The 14,629-nt window shown below is 34.0% G+C and overlaps 1 protein-coding gene across 4 annotated transcripts in view; it reads right to left on the reverse strand.

The window, feature by feature from the left end:
• Nucleotides 1-14,629, reverse strand: part of LOC129754513 (GTPase-activating protein) — a 130,841-nt gene that overhangs the window by 65,056 nt on the left and 51,156 nt on the right. The window lies entirely within an intron of this gene.

A 14,629-nucleotide genomic window follows, 5' to 3' on the forward strand; every position in this document is an offset into this window, starting at 1 on the left:
AAAAATTTATAAATAAAACAAATAAAAAAAGAGTTTTATTAGAATTTTTTTTTAAATAAAATGAAAACTTAAAGAATTGATAAGATAAAAACATTTTACTTTCGTATTCCCATCCTCATTCCTCCCCCCATCCTAATTTTGTTTAAAATATTCTTTCGGACTCTTCAAAATTGTTTCCCTTACATTTGAAGTTTTTCCTTTACATTCCTGTTTGTTTTGAGTTTTTATTCAGCTTAGTTTGTCTCTGATAAAGTTTTGAACATAATAAAGTCTAGACCAGTTGTAAGAAAGGTGTTAAACATCAATCTCAAGTTTCGCAATAAGAATTCAGGAACAAAAACTACCAACATATGCAATGCAATGTTATCAAAATTTTTGATTTCTTTAACTTATTTTTGCTGTGTATTTGTTGCTTTAAGTTCATTTAATGTGCTTTTTAAAAAATACATTTTTTACTATTCATACACAATATCCGAGAGCTAAGAAATGTTTAACTCAATTTTTTGCTACGTTAAGTTATTTTGAAAGACGTATACAATATTAAAGACTAAAACTGGAACACTGTAAGCGCTGATGAGCAAAGAAATTATGGTTTTTTTAAATAAAAATTCTCGATATTTCTCCAAATTTTTTTAACGGAACGTAAAGTGTACTCTGAAATGTAAAGCTTCTGAGAAAAAAAAATTCGTGTAAATTGATGAACTTTAGAATTCAATAGATTTATAAATGAGAAAAACGTTAAAAAAAATTCCGGGTTTTGAAATTAGATTCCAGGTTTTTTCCCGGTTTTCCGGTTCCATTTTCAATTCCCGTTTATTCCCAGTTTTCTCTCTGCTAAGTGGGAAGATAGAAAGCGGGAAGGGGGTACTCATACATTATTTTGCATAACTCGAGAAATAATCGAGGAAATGGAATTCCATTTGGAATGTGAGGGTAGTTGGAAACAAGAAATATTTTTGTGATTATTTGAGACCCCTCTTTCTTTCCAGTGGGAAGGTAAAAAGAGGGGAACGGGCTCTTATACAATGTTTTGCATAACTCAAGAATTTATCAGGAAAATGAAGCTAAATGTGGAAATTGACGTTAAATAGTTACGACTAATGTTTCTATGATAACTCGGAGGGGGAATTACATTTCACTCAAAAATACGTATCGACGTTAGCAGAAATAATCAAATAAAAACGGAATCCTAAATCCAAAACTAGAACAAATATTCAAAAAACAGTTTTAGATCCGGTTTTAAAAATAAAAAATAACCTTCCACACAATAAAAATTGAACATTTAAATAATTTTCCCAAATTTTATTGAATATTTGAAAGATGTAGCAAAGCACATCAAATTTTGGAAAAAAAAAGGTTCTTATAATTCAATTTTTAATTCATGAAACCAGCCGAAGCAGGAAACATTTACCTTTTCAGTCAATTCACCTTTTTCGTACGGTGATTGAAGAAAAAAGGTTAGATTACCTCTAAAGAGGGATAAAAAAAATTACCCCAGTTACTCGGTAAATCTTACTTTTTTTTTTAAATCCGTGTATGAAGCCGTTTCCTAACGTTTGAACTACGTTTATCAGGAAATACCTAAAGTGTGAGAAATCTTCGTCGAGTTTTTATTTTTTTTTACCTTGTCCTAAAAACACTCCGTGCTGTCCTTTTTCAAAAAAAAAAAATGAATAATGAGCTTGAAACTAGTTACTTAAAATTGATAACATGTGTCTGAAAATGAGAAGTTTCATTTTTTTTAATTTAATTAACAGTCTGCGTTCTGAGAAACCAGTCCAACAAAAGACTAAAAAATCAATTCAGCTTAACTATTGGACTATGGGTTTAAAATATCCTTCGCAAACATACCCGAAAAAAGCAGCGTGGTGACACAACTACTATCAGACCGAAAAAAAACAATCATAGTCTACCATTTCAGTAGATTTCAAAAAGATTTGTCTACAGCATGGATTGAAAACTGCATACAAAAGTGGAAACACCTTGAAGGACCGGCTTGTTTTGCTCAAAGATAAGATTCCATAAGAGGAGAGATCCGGAATTTTGGGAAATTACACGTAAGAACTCGCCTAAATTAAAGTTCGTCTCAAAGACCTTTTTTCTGTTCAACCTGATCAATCAAAAGTTATCATGATGCGATAAGAATTTTTCAAAAAAGTCTGGAAGATTTTGAAAAAAATGACTGGAAAAGTCTGGAAGATTTTGAAAAACATGACTGGAAAAGTCTGGAAAGCGATTTTATATATTTTCGCAGAATTTTACTCTCGAAACATCTTTTACAATTTTTAATTCCAAATTCTCATCCTTGCGTACCATTGCACACCTTCAACATTTTGAATTTCCTTTGTTTTGTTTTGAAAAATTCATGGGTAAACCCAAAAGTCTGGAATTGTCTGGAAGAAATGTCAAGTCTGGAAATCTGGAAACCTCAAAAAATGTCTAGCGGAAAGCCAAAAAATCTGGAAAATCCAGATCAAGTCTGGAAGGATGTGACACCCTTTCAAGGAATATATCAGCAGAGTAGGATACGAGGAACGATAATTGTCTTCAAGTTATCAGTCGGACATCGTCCTGTAGATGGGCAACATGGAGCCCGAAACCGGTTGACAAAAAAGGTAATTTTAAATCATTTTTCCATTAAGAAAAACTGTAAAGAGGCATGTCCTGCAACACGTCGTGTGTTACGCGTCTAGTAAAAGTTCTTACGTGGTTACAAAGGTTCTTTAAGTTGCTTGGAAATAACATATGTCGTTTTCTGGCTTTAAGTGAAGCCTCAGGGTCATTTCTGAAACCCCAGAATTGCAATACCAAATATTGTACCTTGGCGTTTTAGAGTTTTGCCATTGAAAAAATAGAAAAGGTTCGATTCAATCGGCCCGTATATGCTTATCAGAATAAATAGGAATAAATATGAGTTAACTGACTTCTGAACATAGAGTCTGGATTTTTAATACAAAGTCTTTTTAAAACTTGATACTGAAATCAGGGTTAAATTTTTCAATCTGAACTGAGTAGCCTAGATAAAAATGCTAACATCCTCCAGCACCAGGAAGTTGGCACCTTTAGGCGGCTGAGCTAGCTATGGGCATTGGGCAACCTCTGCGCTCCGCACACAAACATTGAAGTTCATTGAATGGCTCATTGCACAAGAAAAAAATTTATAAAAAAAATCCTACTTTACCATCATCATAACAACACACAGAGCTGACGATGGCATCAAGCAATGTAGGATGCTGTTTCATGGCTGTCAGTGTTGGTTGAACCAAAACTGTCAACAGAGAAGTGAGAACGCGAGAGATGCTTGTGGGAAGATAGAAATCGAAATAAAAAAGAAAAACAAAATCTCTCTTCCAATCGTTTATGCCTTCTCCTTTGCTGGCTGAGCCGAGCTGAGCAGCAGCAGAAATCTGGTAAAATTACTGAATGAAACCGATAGTCGGGGCACCAATACATCGAAGGCTGACTGGTAGGAAACTCTGACAGTCGATTGATGACAGACGCAACCACACAAGCAAAGCGAGTGAGAAAAAAAACACGGAGCGCTTAAGAGTGTGTGGGGGTCTGTGGTACCCTACCAGAATATAGAAAACAGGTGGTGAGAAAATCCTGGCTTCAGGATCCTTGTGGCCGTGGGAAAAGTGGTCCCGGATAACGGAGGCAGCTGCACCAACAGGAAGTTCTGGCTGGGTTGTGGTTTGCCCCGGTTGAGAAGCGTCCGATGCCCTAGAAGATGGTTTTTTCAACCGAACCAACAAAGCACGAAAAAAAAAACCTGGAGTTCAATGTCGTTCTCAAATAAACGTGTGAGCTTCTGGTCTGTTTGAACTACAATTAATTAAGGCTGAATAATAAAAGCGATCTCTTACACTGTATTTTTCTAGGAAAATTTATCTTTTTTTTAAGGTAAAAAAGCGTTTAGTACTTTTTCGATTGAAAAATTCGAGCGTTCTCTTTCTGTCTTGCTAAATATTTACAATAGGTCACCAGAATTACGAAAAAAAAAAATACAATAACTAAAATAAGCAGCTGTAGCAAGAGAAAAGCAACCTAAAGTCAGTTAAAAAAATGTCCGTTCATCATTGATATCAGCATAAAAATCCTTTAAACTATTTGATTCAATAGTGAAAATGAAATATATTCATCGAGTGTAGAAAAAAAAATTCTCTTCTTAGATCCTTATTTACTGATGATTTTAAATGCTGCTTATTCGTGAACTGCCAGTTCATGTTCATGTCCAATTTTAGTATTTTAATTCACTTAATGTGAACGCCTATATAATTGTAATCGTTTAGAACAGTGGTTTTCAAACTTTTTTCACTAACCGCCCCCTTTTGCAAAATTTCCGAGCTCAACGCCCCCCTGAGCAAATTTCCAGAAAATCTATTGATAAAATGAAAATTTGGATAGTTAAAAAGCCATTAGCTTTTGACTTGATGTTGTTGTAAGGCTTAGCTCAAAATTCATTTAAATTTATATGAGGCCCTCAGAGCCAAAAGGTATTATAAGTGTGAAAATGGTCGATTTTGATTTAATAATGTCAATCAATTCTTATATTTCAAACTACATATATTTAATGATTTTTTAGATTTTTAGAATTTTATTTGCATACTATTTCATTCGAAAGAAAAGAGCATTTTTTATTTGAATATATCTATGGAAAATTACCAAACATAACAAATAAAAAGCGTGTTTTCTCGCAATTTGCTTTTATTCGCTTTAAGCACGTACCCGAGCCGGACAAATCCGAGATATTTTATCTAAGAACCTGGCTAAATTCGGGCATTTGATTTCAAAATTTTCGACCAAAAACCCGGATATTATCGGGGCAAATTTTCTCAAAACTCAGAAATTTTTTTTTCAAAAAAATCAAGAAAAAAAAACTTGAAAAAAAATTTTTCTTCGTCATAATTTATCAGCAGTTTTTATTCAGCCATTCAAAAAACATTTCATGATTATTTCCATAAAATTTGCTCAAAAATATTCTAAATAAAAAAGCATAAATAAAAATTTTAAAAACACATTTTGATTATATTTAGTTTGTTTTTGCAAATGAAGTGAATAACTCCGGGCAACCTGGCCGGATCGGTCTTTTGACGATTTTTCAATAAATATCCGGGAGATCTGGCTCCCTACGTATACCCATTTGGTTCTAAGGGCCTCATATTGCTTCAAACCTACAATAAACACTTAATTCTATGTAAAGTTTCCTGGACACTTACTTAAACTGATTAATAAGTTTGATATCAAATCATATCATATTAAACAATTATGGAAGGAATGAATTTTATAACCCATTTGACATCTCTTGTAGACTGTTCAACCAAGTGTATGTGTATTTTGATTTTAATATAAGTAAGGATAGTTTTAAGCGTAGTTTAAGTTACCAGTCTGTATGATATTGAGTTATCGAAGACCGTGAACAATAAATAAATATATCTTTAATTTTGGTAAACAAATTTTTTTATTTACTATTAATTAGCGTTAGTGTTGAAAACTAAATTGCATTAATGAATACAAATACTGTAAAGCCGGTAAAATAACGTGAGAATAGTATTACTTCTCGATATCTGAATTTGAGTCCTGTTTGAAGTTATGCAGCATTCACGGGTCTTAAAGTTTAAATAAGATTCTAATAACTAAATCCAGGCAATGTTCGTGATAACCGAAAAGATTAAAAGTTTATCCATGGCAAATGGCACAATTGGTTTTTTGCATCGATTGAAATCGAGATGAACAAATAAGAACTTGAAATAAAAAATTCTCTAATCTAAAATAGTTCCTACACAATTTCTTAAAAAAAATCCATCACTAAATCACAGATAACGCCTTTAAATACAGATTTTTTCAAAGGCATTTTCTGTTTATCAGACTTTTGAAGACAATCCATTTTAAATATTATCATCTAAAATTATTCTTGTTTTAGTAAAAAAAAAATTCTTAAGAGCGTATACAAAATCAGTGACAATTTAAACAAAATCTTTTAGTTACATTAAAAAATAATTATTGATATACTGGAACGACAAATTTGCTTCCAGCTCTGTGAAATCATAGATATTTTAGTCTTCAACCTGATGTCTAGATTTGTAGCGTAATTTAATTTTTTGCATCGAACTTACTCGTTGTTATTCCAAATCTATGTTGTTTCGTGATTTGTGTAAATGTGGATTACGACCTCACCGCCCCCCTGAGCCTTTCCAACGCCCCCCAAATTTCAACATTGAGCTCACCGCCCCCCTAGAAGCTCTCATCGCCCCCAAGGGGGCGGTAGGGACCACTTTGAAAACCACTGGTTTAGAAGGACTTTCAGTACATTTAATCAATAATAACAAAAATTCTCATCATCAAAAATTCTTGAATTCCATTTGTAAATATCAGTACTGATATAAACAAAACAAAAACTGTGACAAGAAATTGACAGACATTTTTGACAGGTCGCTTAGAAATCCCATGTAGGTTCTTTAAAACACCTATATCTTAACGGTGCGTTAGAAAGTGTTAAGCGAGCGTTATCGACCTTCGTGAAAGAAGTTGCATTAAAAGCGCTTAGAAGTTTCTTTATAGATAATTTAACCTTTTAGAAGGCGATGGAAGTTCATGAGTAACTTGAACGTGACAAGAGTCACCTGAAGCTCCCGTAAAATATTTTTTCATGCAAATGTGAACTTCGGAGCCGAGTTCCATCTCTAAGTAAAAACGCGACTTTTGGTTGCTTGGGATTTGCTTGATCTGTTTTCGAGTTATGCAAACACTTGTCTTTCTCTTCCTGTGAGAGGGAGGGGTCTCAAACCATAATAGGAACCTTCCCCAGCCTCCAATACCTTCACCTGCCAAGTTTCACGCAAATCGCTTCAGTAGATTCCGAGTCTATAGGGAACAGACAGGCAGACAGAAATTCATTTTTATATATAAAGATAGATACTTTGCTAGCAATGTTTGAGGCAAATTAGTACTTTAATTAAGTTACAGATCAATAACCATCCTGAACATTTATACACTCTACAATCAATAACTAAGTTAGTAGAATACTATTTCTGGTCTTGGTACAATCAGTGATGACAAGCTTTAATAGATTTTTCTATTAGAAAAATTAGAAATACTATTATTATTTCTTTTATTTTTTTTCTATTTAGGTAAGACAAGCGTTTTGACAATGATTAGTATGATATTGTCATTAAAAAAAAACTATTGAAAAGGATCAAATTTGTGCTCAAATGAAAGGGCAAAGTCCCACCTTTCGAATGGTGCAAAAATAAGCGATACTTATTTTCGATAAATAAAATGGTTCCATCAGAGACACCGTGACAGAGGTTTCTTTCTCGTCCTTTTTCCATTCAGTTTTTTCGACTGCAATATTGATTGACCGATAAAATGTCTGGTAATTTTCCTTTTTAAAGGAAATTTTTGAATATTAGATTTCCAACATAAATCTGAAATAAAAAAATCATACAAAATTTCCGTGCGTTTATTTAAAAAAAAAATCCAATCCCACTTACGGATTTTACTTAAAATTGCAAGATATTTGTGTCATATATGTATGTAATTGCTTTTCAATTTTTTTTTGGAGATTATTGGAATTAATCGCAGACATTCTGATACAGTATTTCCAAATACAAAGAATTGTTACTTGGTTAAAGGAATTAAAGTTTAAAATCGGTGAAATCTAATATATTTATAATTTTTTGTTTCGGTTATATGAAACGCAAGATTTGTGTGAAAAATGGAAAGCAAATTTCAAATTTTAGTGATCAGAGAGATAATTTGAACTCAGGTGAAATACCGAATCTTACGAGAAGTCCTTTGATTTTATTGATATACCTATTGATCTATTTATAAATCCATTCCAGAACCACAATCAAATTTGACCTCTGAAGAATTTTTTTTTTAATATTTCCTTTCTCACTTTCCTGTTTAATTCCTTGAAAGACTTTTTATTTTTTTTCCCAAAACTATAAATTTCTTTAAAATTATAATCAGGTTCTAGATACACAATTTACATAATGATTCGGTAAAAAACTAAACAAGTACATAGACTTAATGGATCTCAGTGAGACTCACATTTTCTTCAAGAGATCTATCAACTTGCGTCTAATGACACATTCCACGCGCTTGTGCCGCTTGCGAGTGAATTTTATCCGTTCGCGTTTCAAAAAATTTCAAATTTGTCAATAATTTTGATAATTAAAACCACACAAAACCAACGAAAACGAGGAAACAATTTTTTAACATGTTTTATATAATTTGTTGAAATTACATTTATGTTGGAAAAAACGGTATATGTTGGCAACTTTTACAGATTAATTAATTTAAATATATGAATTCATTTTTTTTTTCGGAAAATGTATACATTTTGAAGTCAACCAAGCCCGCTTCATTATGTAGAAAAAATAAATTGTTTTTCAAAGCGAACAGTCGCAAATGAGTGAACCGTCACGTCACAAAAAGGAAACTTTTTAGTTTAACGAGAAAACTTTGACAAAAAATAGGATCTGAAAATGATGGGACGATTCTGAAACACTAAATTTTATATAAATCGGTTGGAATCCAGCAGAGTTACAACAGCGCGAATGAGTAAATTCAAGTCAAAAATTTGATTTTTTGTAAAATTTTAAAAGGTAAATATTCTCTGAAAGATGGACAGATTTTTTTAAATCGAATATCATTTAGTTGATTTTTTAATATTTTTAATTTGTTATTTTCAAATTACAAAAACTTATATATGAAAAGTTGTAAAAAAATTTTTTTTTTGGCAAATTTTCAAAGAAAGACTGTGAGAAACAGTAGTTATTTTAACGTACGATTCCTCAATATGTTGCTATTCAAGTGCAGGTCAAAATAAGGAAAAAGTTAGAAAAAATATACTGAAATTTTATGATTGTACAAAGTCAAAAGAACAAAACATCACTTTTGAAAGTGTGCATAAAATTTGAAGGCTATTAGGAATGGTTCAAAATAACTTGAAATTTCGTGACGTGAATTCAGTCCCCTGCACTGTTCTGTATAAACTGAGTGAATTCACGTCACAACTTTAAAGAGGCCTTACTTTGTTCGTTGTTGTTCAATCGAGAAGCTATGCACATCAAATTGTGGGTAATTGTTTTCTGTACAACTTATCTGAAGACAGCGATATCCTATTTCCAAAAAGAGAACAGGAAATCAAATAACACAAAATTTTCCGGACCAAATAATATTTATTTTGAAGGAGGCTCAGTTTGCGACCGTTTGCTACTATTTTTTTCATTTTGAAGTGAAATTTTTGACTTCTAGAATGATAACAGTTCAGAAAAGTCCGGAAAAGCGATTTCACGTCACGGTGGCGAGCAACTTTCAAATGCTACAACAACTATCCGCAAAAAGAGGAACACATCTGCACGCTCCTTTTTTAAAACTCAAAATTAAGTAGTTTTGGTTCAAAACAGCACTTCAGTGGCAGCCCTCAACTTTGAGTTCGTCTGGGCAATCGCAAAATTAAGTTCTGATAGGCATACTCAATACTATGTTCGGCAGCCGAACTCGAAATTATCCTTTGTATTCGAGGGTTGTTTATTTTCAGGGAATTAAAGGATGGTTAAAATTTTTTGTACCCGAATGTTGCTGTTCCGCTACATTGCATTGCAATTACAGAGCGGTGGAAAGTTTTGACACTCCCGGTCAAAGAAAACTTCCGGATGTTACTTCCCACGGGAAGTGAATAACATCCGGAAGTTTCCGGACATTCCAAGCCGCTCGACATATGATGACCTTGACGGACAGAATTTTACGCTGACACGGTGGACATTTCATTATGAAGTTCCTTCATATTCTTCCGGTTATTGTTCCGGAACGAAAACATTTTGCGTCGTGTTCGTTGGTTGCTGTTCCGGTTCGAAGTGAACTTGCTAAGTGTTTTCAGTCCGACAAAGAGAGTTCAATTTTTAGTTCATAAGGTCGAACTTAGCTTTGCTCCCTTGCCGAAGGAAAAAAAGGGATTAATTTTGAGTTCGCAGTTCGAACTCCGTTTTAAACCATCGCAAGGAGGAAAAGGGGGTACTTAACTTTAAGTTCATAGAATCGAACTATGTTTTGAACCTCGGTCGTACTTAATTTTGAGTTAAAATAAGAGAGCGTGTGGTATAACCGAGATTCAAATTTCATGACCGTTGGCATAGCAGACTTAAACACTATCTACTACGCCACGGCTGACCGTTTTTTTTATGAGAAAAGATTCATAAAAGCCTTAAGCTACTCAATAATGTTATTGTTTCTTAAATATCTAACAAAATTAATCTTGGGGTGTATTTTCGGTAATCATTTCTTATCAGTCTTTTTTTTTCCAAATAATGCCCGTTAAGAAAATATTTAGATGCACTCACAATATTTGCATATTGTTGCTGCAACATTATGGAGCGAAGCCTCTTATCTAACAATAACGATTGCAATTTTGAAAAGCTCATAAAAATAAGGGAAAATTTCCCATTAATCCCATAATTTCATTTTCTTCCACAACATTATTACTTCACCCTGTCCATAAATCTTCCCTCCTACTCACGGAAAATCCCTCGTAGGAGTAGTAATCAACGGCAGCACCAATGCCGAGATGACCATTGTACTGTGTTGTTGTGAACTATTTTTTGTAAGTCTCTCGTATCAAGTCTGTCTGACGGAAAGATGAGCGCTGCTACTAAATGCCTCAATATCATCTTTCTTCCTCAATCCACCCCGAATGGCGGGTGAAGCTCAGGGGTTCAATTAAAGCAAATGAAATAGAAAGTGGTAAATTAGTGCAAAATGTTAATTGGTCGATGATAAATTACAAAGTGCTGCAGTAGCACCAGGACTATCATCAACAGCGCCAAACGTCATGGTTGGTAGTGATTTTCCCAGCCGCTTTGCAGCTATACGGTCTGTTTTGAGCGGAACGGGAAGCTTGTTGGTTGGAATTTTTGAGAAAGAAGCGCAGAAAAAACCCAAATGAATCAAAACTATTCCAACCACTGCTGCAGACAGATGCAGAAAAGGGTATAGTTCCAAGCCAAGTGTGGAGACAGAACGAAGAGCTATTACCCAATACCTTCAGCAGAAGCAACTTAATGATGAGAAAAGGCAAATTTGGCTTTCTTCGACCTTAACAATGCGGCAGCCGGCCATCAGCAGCGTGCCTTGAGAGAGGGTTCAGTAATTAGAGTTTTGATAACTTGGAATGAGGCTCTATTTGACGCTGTTACGTGGATCGTCGCAGACAAAAAATTGTATACGGAACAACGTAACAACATGTCCACGATTGAAACATAAATCACATAATTAGTGTAACCAAGATTTATTGAAGTGGCTATATGCAGCTACGCAACACGTTGTGAAAGTCCCTTGTCGTACGGAAAGCTGTTTTATTTTTTGGTTATTTGGATACCACGGGTTAACTGTGACTTTGCTTAAAAGTGAGGAATCTAATGGATATTTATCAATTAATCGAGTACTACTAGAATTGTTTAGCTTATCTCATATCGCTCGCTCAGTGAGCTAGGTGTTTTGTTTCCTAATCAGACGGACAGAGTCTCAATTCCTAACCCTTCTTAACACAAAATTAGTATGTATGTATGTATGTATGGTAGCCACCTTGGGTGCACGGTTGTACCGCAGTTGTGGCCAAGGCTTCATCAACAAGTCACCATAAGTTACCGTACATATATCTAGTTAATAACTGCTGGATGAGACGTTCAAGGGAATGGATTCGTAAGTAGAGTAAGTAACAATATCCGAGGGGTTAGGATCGATTGGTCTCGAGAAGTTATTGCCGAATATACAATTAACTCACTATGATGATGATGATGGCTCTCCACTATCCCTCGTACATGGGAACTTGGGCTGAAATATCTTAAAAGATATTTTTAATGATGTCTCTTTGACTTGTTGATCTGTTGATTTGCTTGATTTTTCTGAATATTATTCCCATGTACGTCCATCATTGCCTTTTTATTTTTTTTCCTTGTATTTTGCTGCTTGTTATATTTAACTTTTGAACAGGGACCATCGAAGAAAAGGGACATTTTAGTGTAAAACCCCTTCCCACACACACATGAGTCCATTTTCAGGGTTTTACCGCGCCCAGATCGCGTTGCTTTTGCAAATTTGTCATGTGCGGCCCAGAGACGTTTGTTCAGTTGTTTTAATCATGATCAAGTAGTTTAATTACTAACTTAAACTATATATCTACTTATATTAGTTTTCACGAACGCCAAACATTTATTTTTAAAACTAGTCAAGTTTTCTTCTCTCTTAATGTCCATTGATAAAGTGTTGTACAATTTTATTCCTCGGTAGAACAGCGAATTCTGTGAAGGCGCTAACAAAAATTATGCAGCTCTTATTTCACTGGCAAAACGAGTTCCATAACAATGCAAATCAGTTCCTCTGATTATTCTCTCTTGTAGGTATTCTGGTGCCATTTTTTTTACTATTTTGATTATCAGGATCATAGTATGGTACGTAACTCTTTGCCTTATTGAAAGTCAATGTAATGCAGCCAACATATCCCGTATATGGGTTCTTCGATTACACTTTAGAATCAGTCTAATAATTTTATTTTGAAGCCTTTGTAATCAGCCATTTGCTGATCGTTTGCAAAGCATATTATAAAAGGGCAAAAGTCAAAATGTGGTGATATAATTGCCTTGTACAGGTAAATGAGATTCCACTGCGGCAAATCTTTACGAAAACGACACAAAATTACGAATTTTTTGGCAATTTTCTTAACAGAATATTTGATGTGGCTTTTGAAATTCAATCTTTCATCAATGATGCCACCAAGATACTTGATTTTTTTTTACTATTTCCAGACGTTTAAAGGCTTGTTGGAGACGATCACATATTTCGTTTTCGAGACATTGAGTTCAACATTTTAAAATCCAGCCATTTGCTTAAGTTGCTAAGATCACAGTTCAGTTTTTCAACAGCAACATCAACATTATCACAAGCAATAAATATCACAGTATCGTCAGCAAATAAATTGATATCACAGTGTTTAAGAATTCTTTTCATGTCGTTTATGTATAAAATAAAAAGCAAAGGTCCTAAAGCGCTTCCCTGGAGTACACCGACCTTGGTTTCTTTGGTATTAGATATCACAGTAGCGTATTTTGTTAATTGATATCGACATTTTAGATACGATTGACACCATTTGAGAGCTGTTTCTTTTATACCATATTTCCGCAGAGTTTTTATCAGATTTGTGCGTGAAATCGTTTCAAATGCCGTTTCAAATCATGGAATACTGCGATAAGTTACTGCTTTTTTCCATTTTTCCTTTCAATTTTGCCAATACTAAGTTTAAAGCGGTTTCACAAGAGTGGTATTTGCGATAACCACTTTGCTCTGGGACAATTTTGTTAATATCAATATAGCCAAGAAATTGGTTTTTTATTGCTATCACCAAAACTTTCTCGTACACCGGTAGCATGTTTATTGGACAAAACATCTCTGCTTTCGATGTTCCATTAACTTTCTCTATCGGAACAACCATAGATTTTTTACAAGAGTGGGGAACAATTCCAGTCAACAGTGATCCATTTATGAGATGCAAAAGATTTTCGCCAATAACATCAAATCCATCTTTTAGTATTCTGCAGTTCACCTCATCTGAACCAGAAGATGATACCATTGTCCATACTATTTTTTTCAGATTATCAAGCGTGATGGGTGAAAAATTGGCAAACTGGCTTTGAGTGTAAGGTCTGCGTCTGCCAAGTGGTATTGGTTCGAGCAATATCTTTATTGAATTGCTTATGTCCTCGATGCTTTGAACAAAATACTCGTTAAACTTATTGGCAATTTTAGTGTCATCGTGCTCATCTTCGCCGCAAAACTGGATAAACTTAGTTTTCGATACTTTTGGACTTATAAGGCTCTTAAGAATTTTCCATAGCTCTTTACTATTGTCTTTATTTTCATCAATAGTGCGCTGAATGAATTCTCTTTTTTTCATCCGCAGGCAACATGCGTATTCATTTCTGTAAGTTTTGTAAACTAGCCTGACAAGTCTGTGTTTAACTTCAAAAATTTTTTGTATGAATTGTCTCTTCTTCTTTTCATTTGAACAAGTTCAATATCATACCATTTACTTGACTGTTGGGCTTTTCTCTGTTTAACAGATACTAGCTGATTTACACATATTTTCAAATGCTCTTTTAAACAATCCGCCTTCTCATGCAAATCCATGAGTGACCGATTTAAATTTGTTTCTTGAATGCCTTCCCTCAGCAAAGCGAGCAGACTTTCGCGAGAGTAGTTTTTCCAACACTTTACCCTTATAGACATATCATCAACATCATCACATTTGTTTTCAACAGACAGACATAAAGTTTCGTGGTCAGATATTTTAAAATCATTGACATCACAGTTTGAGAATACCAAATCAATCATTTTTTGGCTAGTACGTGTTATACGAGTGTAGCCTTTTAAATGCTGTTTGAGGTAGTGAGAGTTCATAATATTCTTTAAGTTCGAAGAATCAATCGAATCCAACCAATCAATGTTGAAATCTCCGATTATTATGTTGAATTTAGACAAATCAACAAATTCATCAAGCCAGTTTTCTTCCAAAACCTTCAAAAAATTTGTATCACTTTCGTTTGGCGAATGGTAAAGGATACCGTATCGA

The sequence above is a fragment of the Uranotaenia lowii genome, chromosome 3 (genome assembly GCF_029784155.1).
Source record: "Uranotaenia lowii strain MFRU-FL chromosome 3, ASM2978415v1, whole genome shotgun sequence".
NCBI lineage: Eukaryota > Metazoa > Arthropoda > Insecta > Diptera > Culicidae > Uranotaenia > Uranotaenia lowii.